Below are 16,214 nucleotides of genomic sequence, written 5' to 3' on the forward strand. Positions count from 1 at the left end.
ACCATTTACATAAAAGAGTAGGCCAAGTGTGGCCAACGGGACTGCTCATGAAAGGCTTATTAACTTGAGTAAAGATTGCACCATTATTTCTGTTGTGTATTAATAACTCAAAGCAGAAATGAATTATGACAGCCACAGATGAATCTCCATATCTTTTCTAGACTTACTATACATTCCAGATGAAATAATATGGTCAACATTTCCATCTACTTTTACATAGATTCATATTAATCAAATGTGAAAACAATAGAGCAAATAAATATTTGACAAGCGTAATACTTTCATTTTGCGTTATGCAAAATTCTCTAACTAAACTCCTGCTCCCTTAAAGTTATGTTTTAGAAGTTAAGAGACATACAAACTGATAGCATATATCAGGGTAAAATACCTGCCACACTTAACTACAGCTAAAGTTTCTTTGCAAACATCCTAAAAACATACACAGTATCATTGCAAAAGATTATCTTCCACAAATGCTTATTCTTTCAATTTAAGCTGATATGGACTGCTCTGCAATAGAATTTCATTTATTCCACCGAGACACTGAAGTCTAATAAATTGTGAATTCCTGTTTATGTAAACTTGACTTAAAAAAATATAGAATGGAAATTTTCTTCCTGAAAAGCTTCAATACTTATTGAAATGATTAATGACTTAAAGCAACGAGCCAGTTTTAAGGATTTAAATTCATAAACACAGACAGTTCAAATAGCGTGTAACTGTCTATTCAACCAACCGTTAAGAAAATTTAAGCATGAAAATGTAACTACACAGAACTGAAATCTAAACATATCCTATTAGGGATAGGCAGTTTACGGAAAACATTTCTGGAGACTTCCTACAGTGCATTTAATTTTTAAATAAAAATGTTACAATTGATTTAAATGACTGGATTCCTGTCTGCTATGTACAAACAATTTAAAAACAAATAGGCATTTGACAAAAAAGAAAAAAGAAAAAATTTCTAACATCTAATTCAATTGATGGTCTCCTGCCTAGGATTGCAAGGCAAGATGTCATGAACGTGAAATAAATATATGAGTTTGTTCCACATTAGGATAAGATCCTGTAAATATTAACTGCCTAGTAATTGTACCTCCATTTAACTTGTTCACAGGATATGGCTTGCAGTGTTTTTTCTTCAACCAATGCCTACCAACTATCCGCCAAGTCACCTTCTCTCCCCAGACTCAGGCTTTGGCTACACTTGCATTTCAAAGCGCTGCCGCGGCAGCGCTTTGAAGCGCTAAGTGTAATCAAAGCACCAGCGCTGGGAGAAAACTCTCCCAGCGCTGTCCGTACTCCACTTCCCTGTGGGGAATAACGGACAGCGCTGGGAGCACGGCTCCCAGCGCTGGGGCTTTGACTACACTGGCGCTTTGTAGCGCCGCAATTTGCAGCGCTGCAGAGGGTGTGTTTTCACACCCTGCTGCAGCGCTGCAAATTTGTAAGTGTAGCCAAGCCCTCAGCTATTAGCTACAGTTCACAGTACTTCGGAAACCAATCCCTGCACCATTGCTCGCCTCCCACCCACCTACTATTTATCTAGATGTTGCAGGCCAACCAACACTTTAAGATGATCCAACCCTTTAAATCTAAATATGTAGCAGTGGTGTGCTGTGTAGGAAGGGAGCATTGCCTGTTTTGGCAGAGGACAGAGTAATTTTGGATTCTAACCTTGGCTCTGCAACTCACTGGGTGACCTGGTAGCCAAATCAAAACTTCTCCATCTCTCAGCTTCTCCACCTTTAAATCGGACAAAATAAAACTTATACACCTCACAAATTTAGCGCATGTTGAGATCTTTTGATGAAAGATAACATACAAGTCTTATATTTGACTTGGGGAGGACAGATAGCTCAGTGGTTTGAGCATTGGCCTACTAAACCCAGGGTTGTGAGTTCAGTCCTTGAGGGGGCCACTTAGGGATCTGGGGCAAAAATTGGTCCTGCAAGTGAAGGCAGGGGGCTGGACTCAATGACCTTCCAAGGTCCCTTCCAGTTCTAGGAGATGGATAAGATAATTGGAGATATACCTATCTATATTATTTCATACAGGGAACACTGGGCACAGCAAAACATGGGGGCTGTACTGGCTGCTGTGGACCCAAAGAATTTTTATACCTTTTAAAAGAAATGTAATTATATGTAAGACATCAGGAGGTTCTGATGGGAGTGAATGTTTTTAAATTGCTAGATATTTATGCAATATCTATAGATATTGACAGTGTTCCTTTAAAAAAAGAAAAGAAAAAAAACAACTTACCTCCAGAAGAAATAGAGAGGATATTCTTTACACTTTTAGAGAGACTTCCACCAAGGAACACAACGCACTGTGAGTATCAGTGAACCAAGCTGCACTACACTCCTTTGAGTTAGGGAGGTCTCATTTGCAGGAGAGGAAACTTAAATGCAAAGAGGTGCACAGTTCTGTGCCTTAACCACACACAAAAATACTTATAAAATGACACACCCTACCAGAAAAGCAGTTTGGGCTTCTCAGATGAATATGTAATTGATGCAGGATAGTGGAAGTGGACTAGTGTTAATTTATAAGCAATTAGCTCCCACCATTTTATTAAAGCACAAAGATGAATGTCAACCTGGATCAAATTAGAAAGAGTAATTGAGTAAGACTAGATGATATAACTTTGATACTTTCACACAAGAACACTTATGCATTGCACAGTACATTTTCTTCCGGTTTTGTTTAATTTAATTGTAAAGCGGGCTTTCTACCACTTCCACTGGATGACTATTCTACATAGCAACAAGTCTCCTGGTCATAAAATTCCACCTGATATTCAGCCTGCATTTTCCAAATGATACCCAATGATAAACAATTCTTTTCCCTCCTTGGTATTGACATCCTTCAAATACTTGCCTTTTTAGTATTTCCTCATTCACGCCTGATTCTGACACCCTCATTTATGTTGAGTAGTAATTTACTCTGCAAGCAGTCCAATTCAACCCGACTACGTGCAGAGCAAGGTGCTGCGGGAGTGAAGGTATCAGAATCTGGCTCGGAAGAAATCAATTCCTCTAGAACCATAATAATTGCCCCCCCCCCGAGTTTCTAGCAGTGAAAGGCTAATTAAGGTTTATTGTTTGTAGTTAATCCTATATTAACACTAGGAATAGTATAACTCACCTTTGCTATTTTGCATTACATTGAGTATTTAATCTCAAATAGTTAAATGAAATGTACAGTTGCCTTTGAGCCTCAATACAAACTGCCCAATCTCCACTCATGTGAGAAAAGTTGTTCCAGACATTGTTTTCCTAAGAACGCCTACCTGCATGAGCATTCGCAGATAACTATCTATTAAGAATGCAAGATCCAGCAGGACTTCATTTAACATGTTACAACTCCCTGTTTAACAAGGGTGGGTCACAAACAGCAAGAGGCCGATTCAGCAAGGAACTGAAAATACCAGTCTCTGCATCTGTAAAGTCAATGTTTAAATACCAGCCCATATGAAAGAACGGGTTTTCTATATACATTGCCCACCAAGATAAAATTCAGTTTTACATTCTCCAAACATCCAAGGATCTCACCCTTCACTCTAACTGTCAACTGTTACCAGATGTTGTATGACAGAACAGTTAGCATTATTTTTTCACTCTGCTTAATGTACAAGAACAAGTTTATGACTAAAACTGAAACTAAATCATGTCCAAGTGAAATGTTTGTACTGCAAGTTTTAAAAAATATGGAAAAGGGAAAGATGGTGTAAACAGAACAAATTTGCTTTCTATTGCACAGCAGCCCAGCTGACATCTAAATAGCAGGGACAAAATTATTGACCTACACATACGCCTCGTACTAGTATACAGTACCAAAGTAGCACAATTGTGTTCTGACTACCAGCAGCCCTCCACAGCCCCCTTTCTAAACTTATTATTCCTGCCAGGAACATGCAGCAATATGTGGTGTTGTGTCCAAGGGACACAATATCATCACCTATTAGTGTAATGTTACTAAGGCTATGTCTACACTGGCAATTGAACAACAAAACTTGTGTCTTTCAGAGGGTTAAAACACCATTCCCTCATCCCAAAAAGAGACAGAAGTTTTGCTGCAACAAGTGCCAGTGGGAACAGTGCATTGTCAGCAGGAGCACTCTCCTGCCAAAAACACAAATGCCACTTGTTGGGGGTGGAAGTTTTTTTAAATCAGCAGGAGAGCTCTCTCCTGCCAATGAACAGTGGCTACACTGCACGACTTTTAGCAGCATGGCTGTAGCGACACAGACATGTCACTAAAAGCTGTGTAGTGTAGACATAGCCTAAGCAAATATCCATTACATTAGAACATGATTAGAGCAGACTAAATAATCAATTTTTGGTTCAATGGCTGAACTGAAAAAATCTAAAAAAATGCTGTTAGTTTCCAAACTAAGCTGATTTGTTTTCATTTTTTCCCCTCACCAAAATGAGTGGGGGAAGGGAAGGGAGAAATCATTCAGGTCAATTTAACTCAACGTAAAAACAAACAAACAAACCTATCAATTTGACTTTAAAAAAAAAATCCTCAATTTTTTATTCGCTGAAACTGCAGTTTTTAGCAAATTTACCGTTTGCCAAAAATGTTCACCCAGCCCTAAATGCAATCTCTTATTAGGTGTACGTACAGCACCTAGCACCATGGAGCACTGATTTCAATTGGGGCCCCTAGACACTACTATAATACAAATAATTATCATGATGGTGGAAAAAGTAATTAATTAGGTCATATGTGCATATCATGTGAAATTAGCAGCTGTGCACATGTACACTGAAATGTTAGGTCACTTTACATTTTTAAGAACTCTGGAGACTGGACTTTTCAATAGCAGATCTAGAGAGACTCTATTCCCACCAAACAATAACTGTCACTGTGTTTCCTTTCCCACTGTGATTGTGGATGATCCTACCATACTCCCTTTTTATGTGGATAATGAAACCATTCACAGATTACCAAACCCAGCAAGAGGCCACTTCAGGGAACTAAGGCGGGGGATGCTGCAGCACCCCAAGGTTTTGTGCAGGGCCCCAGCCCCAGCTGTGGTCCCAGCCTCAGGCCCCTTACCCCATCCACATCCCCCCACCCTCCTGGAGCCACGGCCCAGTCCTGGCCCCAGCTCTGGGGAGCGGGGGCACGGACAGGGTAAGGGAGGTGCAAAGTAAAAAGTTTGGGGACCACTGGCTTTCAGCACCCCCACTGTTCCAGTGCCACTGGTTCAGCAAGACACTCAACAGGTACAGGTTGGTGGTGACTATACATTTGGAAGACAAAACAAGATGGAGAAATCTGCTAATCCACAAAGAAAATTCAGTGATTCACATAATTATATTAGTTGCACACTGGATTTAGTACAATATATGTGAAAGGTGAGGTCTTCGGTAAACAATGGAGTGAAGAGGCACAGGAACCTGCAACATTTCCTCTCTCACAGTTTGCCATTTTTAGTCAGTACATACGGCACTGCTCAGCCAATGGGTGTGCATGCCAAGCTGGGCATGTCCACACTGATCAGGAACAGTAGTCCCTCCACAGGGTCAAAATGCTCCACAGCCAGGACTTAGCAGCCTCAAAGATGAAGCATCCCTACTAGCAGGTTTTACACGTGGATCCAAACAGTTATGAGTCCACCTGTCTCTCCCATCTTCAAAACCTACCCCTGCACAAGAAAGCATAGAGCCCCAAAGAGCTGTAAGTGCAACAGGTAGGCGCTGCAGACTGCACAGGGTTCCACTGCATTCTGGATCTTCTGCACATCCAGAATGGAGGGGGGAAATCTGCCTATTATAGAGGAAAGCAGAGGCAGACATGGAAAGACAGACCATAACAGCAGTCTATAAGCATTGCCTCCCTTCACCACTTTCTTGATATCCTCTATATTGTTTTTCCAGTGAGAATTTTATATCCCAAAGTTTGTAAATGGGCTCCTAAATTTGCCATTTTGTTGCCAACTGCCATCATGAAACAAAGCAATTTGTTCATACTTAGGAAAGAAACTACACTGTCCCCTCCAACTAACTTAGTTGCTCTTCTGTGGGGAAAAAATAAATCCTGAAACCCTCATTTGTTATATAGATACACACACAAAACACTACTACTATTGAAAGTCACTCACGGTAATTTTCATTAATCCTCTTTTAAACTCACTGATCGTTCTTATTAATCCTTGGAAGCCAGACACTGAAAAATGTTCACTTATCAAGCAAACCTTCCCCCCCACTCATTTACACATCCAGTCACATGTACATACTGGTTTATAGTTAGGAACAGAGGAATTGCCACATCAGTTACAGAATTATCCTATGGTCCATCTGAAATACCATTAAGAACTCGGGCTAGGACTTCTCTACATGGGGAGTTATTCCAGTATAGCTATTTCTGATTTATTCTAGAATAAAGTCATCCACATATAGAGTTAGCACGTCCCCACATGGATAGATAATCCACTTTAAATTCCTAAATTAGTCTGGATTTATTTTCATGTGTAGACAAGTCCTTAGAGAGATTAGGTTTAGTCCATGCAATATCACCACACTGAGGGAAAAAAGCTGCCTGAGTCCAGCAGTAATAAAACTGGACCAAATCCAGAGAGACGCCAAACCACCTGCCAGTTTGGTTTCACTGGGAATTGCAAGTCCTCAGCCCAACTCAGGATTTGAGGAAAGACCCTGCTCCTTGCTCTCATGGAAGTTAATATATTTTATTATTGATTTCAGTTTAAGCAGGTTCAGACCATTGGTCCTTTATACACTAAAGCAAGAGGGCTGATTGTCATTTTTATCCTTTATTTTATAAATGCAGATGCTAATTTCCTTTCTAGATGGCTCTAATCCTTTTATGAACCTTGCTAAGTTACTTGCTTATTTCTGTGGCAGCAAGTTTCACAAGTTAATTTTATATTGCATAAAAAGTACTTTTTATTCATTTTAAAATTTGTCAATTTCATTTAGTCTCTGTTTGTTCTTGTATTATGAGATAGGGTAGGTCAGTTCATTAGAACCAGGCTGCTGGAATAATTCCTATTGGTTTGCTTCCACTGCAGGGCCTAACCAACAGACCAAGCATCAGGAGTTGGGGAGCTTTGCCTGTACAGCAACTGAGCTACTGCCTTCTATAAAACCTATGTTGTTTAATATCTTCCAAGACAGACCCAATATCTCAAGAACACATAAGCCTGCTGGGGAGCCAGCACCCAAGATATTCCACAGGTTGTATGTACTCTTAGAGCCACAGACACATTGTTTATGAGTTAGGCTCCAAGGTCCTGAGCTTTTGCAGGATCAGGGCCCAAGAATTCAGACTTTTAGTACCCACAGAATTAGTTACTACATAATTACAGATCTGAATTATACATATTATTTAAAATGAAACAAATAGCTGAAAATGTATGTTTGTATAACTCCGTATCTGTGCTAAAAGATTAAAATAGAATTAAAGTATGTATATTTTGAGACAGAAATGTATCCTAAAAAAAGAGTTGAAGTTAGAAGTCTCAAAACAATTTTGAAGTTTCATTACTAAATGCATGTACCTTGATTAGCTTTATAATTGTCCAGATAAGATTGCTTTATTGCACTACTTAATTTCTAAGGGAAAGCAATTCATGAAATGTATTCTGACACTTTAGCACTTGATTAAAGAGCTCCCAAATTGTTCTAATATATACAATGGGGGGGGGAGAGGGGGGAGAAAGAGACGAAATAGGGGATTTAGAAGTCATTAACTGTATACTAATCCTTTAATCTCATTTAGTTTGTGATGGACCAGCACAACTACTACTACACCGTACTGATCACTTACTCATGGAGTTTTATTTTCAAGCTGATCTGCAATTAGCGTAAATACAAACTAATAACCTATTATGATTAGCTCTAAATTAATTGCAATATTGGGGAAAATGTGATAAATCACTTTAAATATTATTCTATACATAATGCTAAAAATACAATTCAAACAACATCTAGATGGATGTTAAAGAATTTATCTCATTAAAAGCATCACGAATATTAGCCTGGCATATGATATTGCAGTTTAAGAATATATATAAATCCATTTTAGTCATAAGACAAGTCACAAGTTTTGGTGAGGCACATTTTGATTAATAATATTAATATAACATGTTTCTACTTCAATGAACTAATTAGACCCAATCTGCAACTTGTTGCATGAAGACAGACTACTGGACCAGCATAGAGCCCCAATTAAGTCCTTGTCTGCCCATACAAATAGTTGCAGGACTGCGGCCTTAATCAACACAACTTTCCTTTGTGGAATTTTGTGATTCCCACTTTACAGATGTGGAAAATGAGACACAGCTTTAAGTGATTTGTTCATGGCCATACAGCAAATCAGTGTCAATGCCAGGATTAGATTGCAGCAGTTTCTGACCCCAGCCTCATGCTCAGATCACTAACAAACACTATAAAGACATACTGAATAAAAATTAATCACAATGGATGGACAAGGATACTTATTCCAAATATATTTTTGTTTAATAAGAATTTTTATAGCTACATACGCAGTGTATTTTTTTAATAAATGAGTGGGGGTTTTAGTAGGGATATGTAAGTAACCGAAATTAAATAAAATCAGTCTAAATATATGTTGGCTTTAATGCAAAATTGTTTTAATGAATTTGTGGGCGAAGTTAAAAAAAACCACAAACTTGCTAACTGAAATGTTTGCTGATTTAGATCTGTCATTATCCGATTTATCCATTCACTTCTGCAGCTGAAACACCAGAGACTGCTACCCACAAGCATAAGACGATGTGCAATATTTCGAGGGTTTAATACACTTTAAAGGCAGAGCCAAACTTTTTCTTAAAACAAATACACTTTTTGACATCAGCTAGAAGATTCTCTATAGGCAGTATACCAGCCTCTGAAACAACTGTCATTACACTAGTGACTGTAAACATTCTGTCCTCAAAAGCAGCATGGGGCATAGGGGATAAATAGGTAATAAGGATGAGAAGTAAGATAATAGAGTTTAGAGCCAGATGGAATTTTCAACAAGTTACATGTTTCCTTCCCAGCAGCAAACAAGCCAAACACGGCAAACAGGCAAACACTAAACATGACAGGACACGTTAATTAACTCCCTTCTTTCTGTTACCACATTTCTCTTAAGACTAGTTTTGCCAGTCTATTCACCTAGGGAAAAAATACAGTAAATATTCAGTAATAAAGTGGCAACTATCACCAGACAATCCCTAGACAATGTGTTCTACCATAGTTTTAAGTCCTGTCATATCTTGGTCGTCAATGGGAACAATTATTTCCTTTTCCTACCTGTAACAGTATCAAGGACTATTACAAAAACAACGAGGAGCTCGGAGGCAACATAAGGTGCCACCGGACTCCTAGTTGGTTTTGTGCATACAGACTAACACAGATACCCCCTCTGATACAAGGACCATTACCTGATAAATGTAGCAGTATCACAAAGATGGGGCAGAAGGTGTTTGAGCAGGGTTGATTCAAATCTAAGGAAGTGGCTGAAGAGTCAGCAGCAAGTGGAAAACTAGACTAGCCAGCCAGGGAAGGTGCTATTTCCACACCTGCTGGGAAGGTCCTGTAATAAGTCACTCCCAGTACCCTGCCAGCACTTCCAACTCTGGCACTCCTATAAGCAGGCGCAGACTCCATGCAGGGAAAGGAGTTCAGTAACCATTTGCCCTGTACTAACCACACTGGAGGAGCATGTGAATATCACCCCTCGCTCTCGCGTGGCTGTGGGTGTGGGAGGAGTGTCTCAGGAGTCATCACCTCGGCTCTCCCCCAATGCCAGCCACGCTGGGTGTCTCAGGAGTCACCTTCCCCCAGGGCCAGCCTCAGCAGAGGAGCGGTGGGGGTCTCAGTCACCCACCACACCCGCCGAGCCGGACACGCCCGGGGAGGGCCACAGCGGAGAGCGGCCGCACGGGCACAGCGCGGGCCACTGCTCTGCTGGGCGCTGTCAGCCGCGATTCCCCCCCAGCGCGTGCGGGCCGGCGGGGGGGGGGCTGCGCCGAGCCCTTTCCCTGCCCCCCGGGTGGGCCGCCGCACTCACCGCCGGGCGCCGCGAGCCGCCGCCGCCCTCTCTGCCCGGGACTCAGCCTCTGTGGGCGACCGGAGCTGGCCGACCTCTCACCCGCTCCTCCTCCGGCTGCTGGCTCCGCCTGGCCCCGGGCGGGGGAGGCGGCGGCGCTGGCCGAGCCCGGAGCGGTCCCGCCCGTCACAGGACCCAGGGTTTGCCGGCGCCCGAGCCAGGCAGGGAGACGCCCTCTCTGTGCCCCTCGCCCCAGGGGGCGGGGCGCTGCCTGCTGCCCCCTCGGCTGGGAGCTTCACCGAGTGACGGGGCGCTGCCCCCCGCCCTCACACCGCCCCCGTACCAGGGATCCCTCCGCCCCCCACCACAGCCTCGCACTGCCCCCGTGCCAGGGAATCCCCACCCACCTCGGCGTCATAACCCCCGGCTTCACCCGGCCCTTTTCCCCCCTTGGCGTCATCCCCTTCCCCGCCCTCATATGGCGCCCCCGCCCCAAAGTCTCGTACGCCCCTGCCAGGGCATACCCTCCCACGCCCCCACACAGCCACAGCCTCACTCTGACCCCCACCACCCCCACACACTGCCCCACATCACACCCTCATACTGCCCTAGTGCTAGAGCATCACTCCACGCACACCCCCGACATGGTCTCACAACCCCAGTGTCAGGGCAGCACATTGCCTCTCGCTACGCCCAGACACTGCGCCAGTGGGTCACACTGCCCCCAGCAGTGCTCTCACGCCACCCCAATGCCAGGGCATCCCACCACCCTCCACCATGCCCTCACACCAACCCCACTGCACCATCACACGGCCTCAGTGCCAGGATTCATACCACGCCTCCACTCCCTCAGACCACTCTTGTGCCAGGGCATCCCACCGCTCCCACAACACCCCACGCCCTGCCCCAATGTCAGGGGGTCATACCACCCCCACCACCAGGCCCTCACACTGCCCCAATGCCAAGGCATGATGGCGTGTCCCGCCCAATGCCATCATACCACCCCGGTGCCAGCATGCATCCCACTCCCCTATACCCTCGCACTGCTCCAGTGCCAGGGGCATTACTCCTCTACCATGGTTACTGGTTCTCTGCAATATTGCTCTGCCCAGTGTTCGCAGAGTGGAAAGCATAGCAAAGCTTGTGACGAAATTGCAGGATATGCTACATCTACTGTTAAATAAAGACTTGTTTAATCCACCAACTGGGCGTCTGCCCTCACGTTGCCCATTGTGGATAAGTTTACCAGGCGAGGGATTTATAATAAAGGATGAGTGGTGAGCTTCCTGGTCCACAGAGAAAATGACAATTATCTTTTCTGAGACCCCACTCAATGTCAACCCAGGGTTGATTTACCACTAAGGCAATGGAGCCTTCTGAGCCAGTTTCATACTGGACATGGAATTTGTGCTGCAGCAGAATTTCAGCAGTGTTTCAGAGACAGTCCACTATGTCAATGTGGGCAGCCCCAAACTATGACACACATTGTTGAGGACTACAAAATGACTCAACTTACTGGAGGTCTTTGTGCCTTGAACATAGTTCATAAGAATGCTGTGGCTTGGCTTGACCAAATTACATACACCAAATAATAATAGTGCCAGGGTGTCACTCCACCCCACACACACCACCCCTATGCCAGGGTGTCACTCTACCCCCCTTCATGCCCTCACACCACCCTGGTGCCAGGGTGTCACACTGGCCACCAGTGTGTGTGAGAGAGACAGAGAGAGAGAGAGACAGACAGACAGACAGACAGAGCACACTTTTCCTAAATCCTGTCACTCAATGAAGCCAAATTAATTGGAGCTGTAACTCAATTGTTTTCAATGCAGTTAGAACAAGGATTATTTCCCCCCATATGTTCAAACAAATTTAGGGTTGAGCAATACAGAAGGGAAAATATCCAGTTGCTGCTTTTAATTTAGCTTTCGACCAAATCACTAACCACAGCCCAAATAAGTCTTTGTCTCTGCTCTGGAAGGACCTAATTCTGAGGAGATGCTCATCACTCCCGACTCCCACTAATTTAAAGAAAAGTTGATGGAATTCAGCACCCTACAGGAAGTGCTCAGCACCTTAAAGATTAGGCCTGGAATGTGCAAGGACTTGTCTATGCCCAAACTGGTAAAACTTGCCTTTACTTGTGATTAGCTACTTCGACGCTATGAGTTACTCAAAAATACATGTGTTTCCAGAAGCAAAGAAGAGCATCTGATTAAAGTTTTCTAAAAAGTTAACACTTGCAAGCCAGAAGCAGCCACGTTATAACACATCACATTCAACTTTGTATTTAAAGGTGGACCTTCCTTAATACTATATCAAAATTGGAAGAAAAAAAAGTTTGAAAAGAACACCCAAAGATGTATAGTTTGATTTTTACACTTTGCTATTAGTAAAGATATTTATGTTTTGAAAGAGGGCTTCTCTCTCATGGCCTAACTAAGCCTTTTGTTAGGTCCTGCAGGGAAGTCACAGTCCCTAACGTTAAAGTTGAAATTGCCACATATAAAATGTATTGTGATGTCACAAATTCAGTATCATAGGCCAAATTCTGCCCTGATTTGCACCTATGCAGCTTCACTGGGAGGAATTTGGCACTATGGGTAAGATGAAAGAACAGACAAGTTGTGAAGGAGAAAAAGCTTGTTTTACTACAAATGGCTCCTGTAGTTACCAAACAACATCATGTGCAGGACAGACTCTGCCACTAGAGAACATATCAGTTGTGAAACAGATATTTTAGCCAAAAGGCGAATATGAAATTAATGCAGAATGTGTCCCTAACCTGCCTGAGAATGAATCCATCAATAGACTCCTCAGTTGTGGTGGGCAGAAGAAAGCACTTTGAGTTTGCAGCTATGGTGCAGTACACTTAGCTTGAAGGTACGCACCCTACAATTTGTCAATTCAGTTTGTAGTTTAGGAGTGTTCTTGGATTCCTCACTGATGCTAAGATCTCATGTAATAGAAAGTATTACTCATAGATGTTATCATTTTCAGCTGGCTAGGAGACACCATCACATCCTGACCTTGGTTATTCATACTTTTGTCATGTCCAGTCTGGACTACAGCAGTGTCAGAGAGTTCGGGGTGCAATCCAGACCAGTGAGGGGTTGTGTTACTTCTTACCCTGTAACCCTGAGTATCCCACAATGCTTTACCACTGTAGCTCCCAATCTAGGAGCCATCCGCTGACTTTGAGGCAGTAGGTCAGAGCCTCTTTCCTAGACAGGGCATCTGCCACAATAGTTTCTTTCCCCTTTATATAGAAAAAACCTGTTTGTCACCTTTGTCTGTTTATAGTCTCCTGGACATATCATCAGAGAGTGTCCATGATTTCACCTACCGAGGTGTTACAAACATTTTACAGTGACATTAATGGTCAGTGCACAATTAGATTTCATTAGCCAGACATATTATATTACATGTCACCTTTTAACTAAATATTGTGACACCAGTGCGTGAGGTGTAATGAGTATGTCAGGCTTGACAAGAGTTGCTAACATGGAGTAGTGAACCACAGGTGGGCCTGTGTGTCACAAGCAGTGCAGTGCATTTGGACATGAAGTCATCAGCTTTTAGGAAACTCCAGCTAGAATTTTCCTCAGCCACTACATCAAACCCATGCTCTGCTCTCCACACTTCCTGTAGAACAGTGAATCAAATTCAAGATCTTGGGCATTATCTTCAAGGTGCCGAATGCCCAATATAACTAAAAGATTGCCTAAAGCTCCGGGATGAATGCTACAACTCCACTTTTCAGACACAATGGAAAATTCTACCATAAAGATAAAGCTCAATTGTGCATGTAACAGGGTCGGACTCACCCCCGCGGCGCCTCCTGCTGGTTGCTCTGGGAATTGCTCTGTTCCAGCATTCGGAGCGCCCTCTGCAGGCTGGTGATCCACCTGTCTTCAGGCCCCCGTGTCCCTCCCTGGACCCGGTGCCCTTTTACATGGGGTGCTGCCCCCTAGCAGTAACCCCTTTCTCTCTGGGTCTCCCCTTCTGTCTCAGGGAACCCCCACCCTCTATCCCTACCTTGCCTCAGTCTTTGGCTACTGCCAGTCATTGTCTAGCCCCACACTCTGGGGCAGACTGCAGTATCAGCCTACTCATCACTGGCAAGGAGGGTTTGGACCTGCTGCCTTGGCCTACCCCTGGGCTGCCCTCTGCAACCCCCAGTACCTGTTGGCCCTCTGCTAGGCTGCAGCCTGGGGCTTTCTAGGCTGGAGCTCCCCGGCTCCTCAGCCTTTTCCCCAGCCCTGCTTCTCTCAGGTATCCAGTCTCAAGCTCCCTGCAGCTAGGCCCATCTCTCTCTATCGCCAGAGAGAGACTGTCTGGGCTTCTGGCTTCCCTGCCTTCTTATAAGGCCTGTGGCTCAGTTTGGGGCGTGGCCTCAGCTGCAGCCACTTCCCCAATCAGCCCAGGCTAGAGCAGCAGCTCTCAAGCCCTGTCAGGCCATTTTTAAACCCCTCAGAGCAGGAGCAGGGTCCACCCTGCTACAGCGCGAGAGACAGTTTTCTTGGGGACTGGTCCACGACTGTGGAGTGAACTCCCACATGAAGTAAGGACCATCATAAACTTCACCACCTTCAACTTCAAGTGCAAGGCAAACTTAATTGATCTGCCTTGTCTAACAAACACACAGGGTACGTCTACACTACGGGATTATTCCGATTTTACAGAAACCGGTTTTGTAAAACAGATTGTATAAAGTCGAGTGCACGCGGCCACACAACGCACATTAATTCGGCGGTGTGCGTCCATGGTCCGAGGCTAGCATCGATTTCCGGAGCGTTGCACTGTGGGTAGCTATCCCGTAGCTATCCCATAGTTCCTGCAGTCTCCCCCACCCCTTGGAATTCTGGGTTGAGGTACCAGTGCCTGATGGGGCAAAAATCATTGTTGCGGGTGGTTCTGGGTACAGCCTCACCCCTCCCTCCGTGAAAGCAGCAGACAACCGTTTTGCGTCTTTTTTCCTGGGTGAACTGTGCAGATGCCATAGCACAGCAAGCATGGACCCTGCTCAGCTCAATACCGCAATTGTGGACGTTTTAAACATCTCGCGCATTCTCATGCAGTCTATGCTGAGCCAGGACCTGCAAAGCTAGGCGAGGAGGCGGAGGCTACGGCAGCGTGGCGATGACAGTGATGAGGACATGGACACAGAATTCTCTCAAACCGCGGCCCCCTGTGCTTTGGAGATCCTGATGGTAATGGGGCAGGTTCTAGCCATTGAACGCCGATTTTGGGCCCGGGAAACTCACAGACTGGTGGGACCGCATAGTTTTTGCAGGTGTGGGACGATTCGCAGTGGCTGCGAAACTTTCGCATGCGTAAGGGCACTTTCATGGAACTTTGTGACTTGCTTTCCCCTGCCCTGAAATGCCATAATACCAAGATGAGAGCAGCCCTCACAGTGGAGAAGCGAGTGGCAATAGCCCTCTGGAAGCTTGCAATGCCAGACAGCTACCAGTCAGTCGGGAATCAATTTGGAGTGGGCAAATCAACTGTGGGGGCTGCTGTGATGCAAGTAGCCAAAGCAATCATTAAGCTGCTGCTACGAAAGGTTGTGACTCTGGGAAACGTGCAGGCCATAGTAGATGGCTTTGCTGCAATGGGATTCCCTAACTGTGGAGGGGCGGTAGATGGAACCCATATCCCTATCTTGGCACCGGAGCACCAGGGCACCCAGTACGTAAACCGCAAGGGGTACTTTTCAATGGTGCTGCAAGCACTGGTGGATCACAAGGAACGTTTCACCAACATCCACGTGGGATGGCCGGGAAGGGTTCATGACGCTCGTGTCTTCAGAAGCACTACTCTGTTTAAACGGCTGCAGCAAGGGAATTACTTCCCAGACCATAAAACAACAGTTGGGGATGTTGAAATGCCTGTCGTTATCCTGGGAGACCCAGCCTACCCCTTGATGCCATGGCTCATGAAGCCATACACAGGCAGCCTGGACAGTGGTCAGGAGCTGTTCAACTACAGGCTGAGCAAGTGCAGAATGGTGGTAGAATGTGCCTTTGGCTGTTTAAAGGCGCGCTGGCGCACATTACTGACTCACTCAGACCTCAGCCAAACCAATGTCCCCTTTGTTATTGCTGCTTGCTGTGTTCTCCACAATCTCTGTGAGAGTAAGGGGGAGACCTTTATGGCGGGGTGGGAGGCTG

The 16,214-nt window shown here is 44.6% G+C and overlaps 1 protein-coding gene across 6 annotated transcripts in view; it reads right to left on the bottom strand.

Moving 5' to 3' along the window:
- GNG12 (G protein subunit gamma 12) overlaps window positions 1-10,340 on the bottom strand; it is a 67,616-nt gene extending 57,276 nt beyond the window's left edge. For 2 of the 6 annotated variants that reach the window (XM_045028377.1, XM_045028375.1), the window contains exon 1: window positions 10,057-10,340. The gene's annotated coding sequence lies outside the window, so the exon portion shown is untranslated. Of the gene's footprint in view, window positions 1-1,677; window positions 1,748-2,265; window positions 2,316-9,427; window positions 9,737-9,773; window positions 9,822-10,056 lie in introns of those variants that run through there. The other 4 variants (XM_045028379.1, XM_045028382.1, XM_045028378.1 and 1 more) reach the window with 4 other exon arrangements.
- Window positions 10,341-16,214: the final 5,874 nt, after the last annotated feature.

The sequence above is a fragment of the Mauremys mutica genome, chromosome 8 (genome assembly GCF_020497125.1).
Source record: "Mauremys mutica isolate MM-2020 ecotype Southern chromosome 8, ASM2049712v1, whole genome shotgun sequence".
Lineage (NCBI taxonomy): Eukaryota > Metazoa > Chordata > Testudines > Geoemydidae > Mauremys > Mauremys mutica.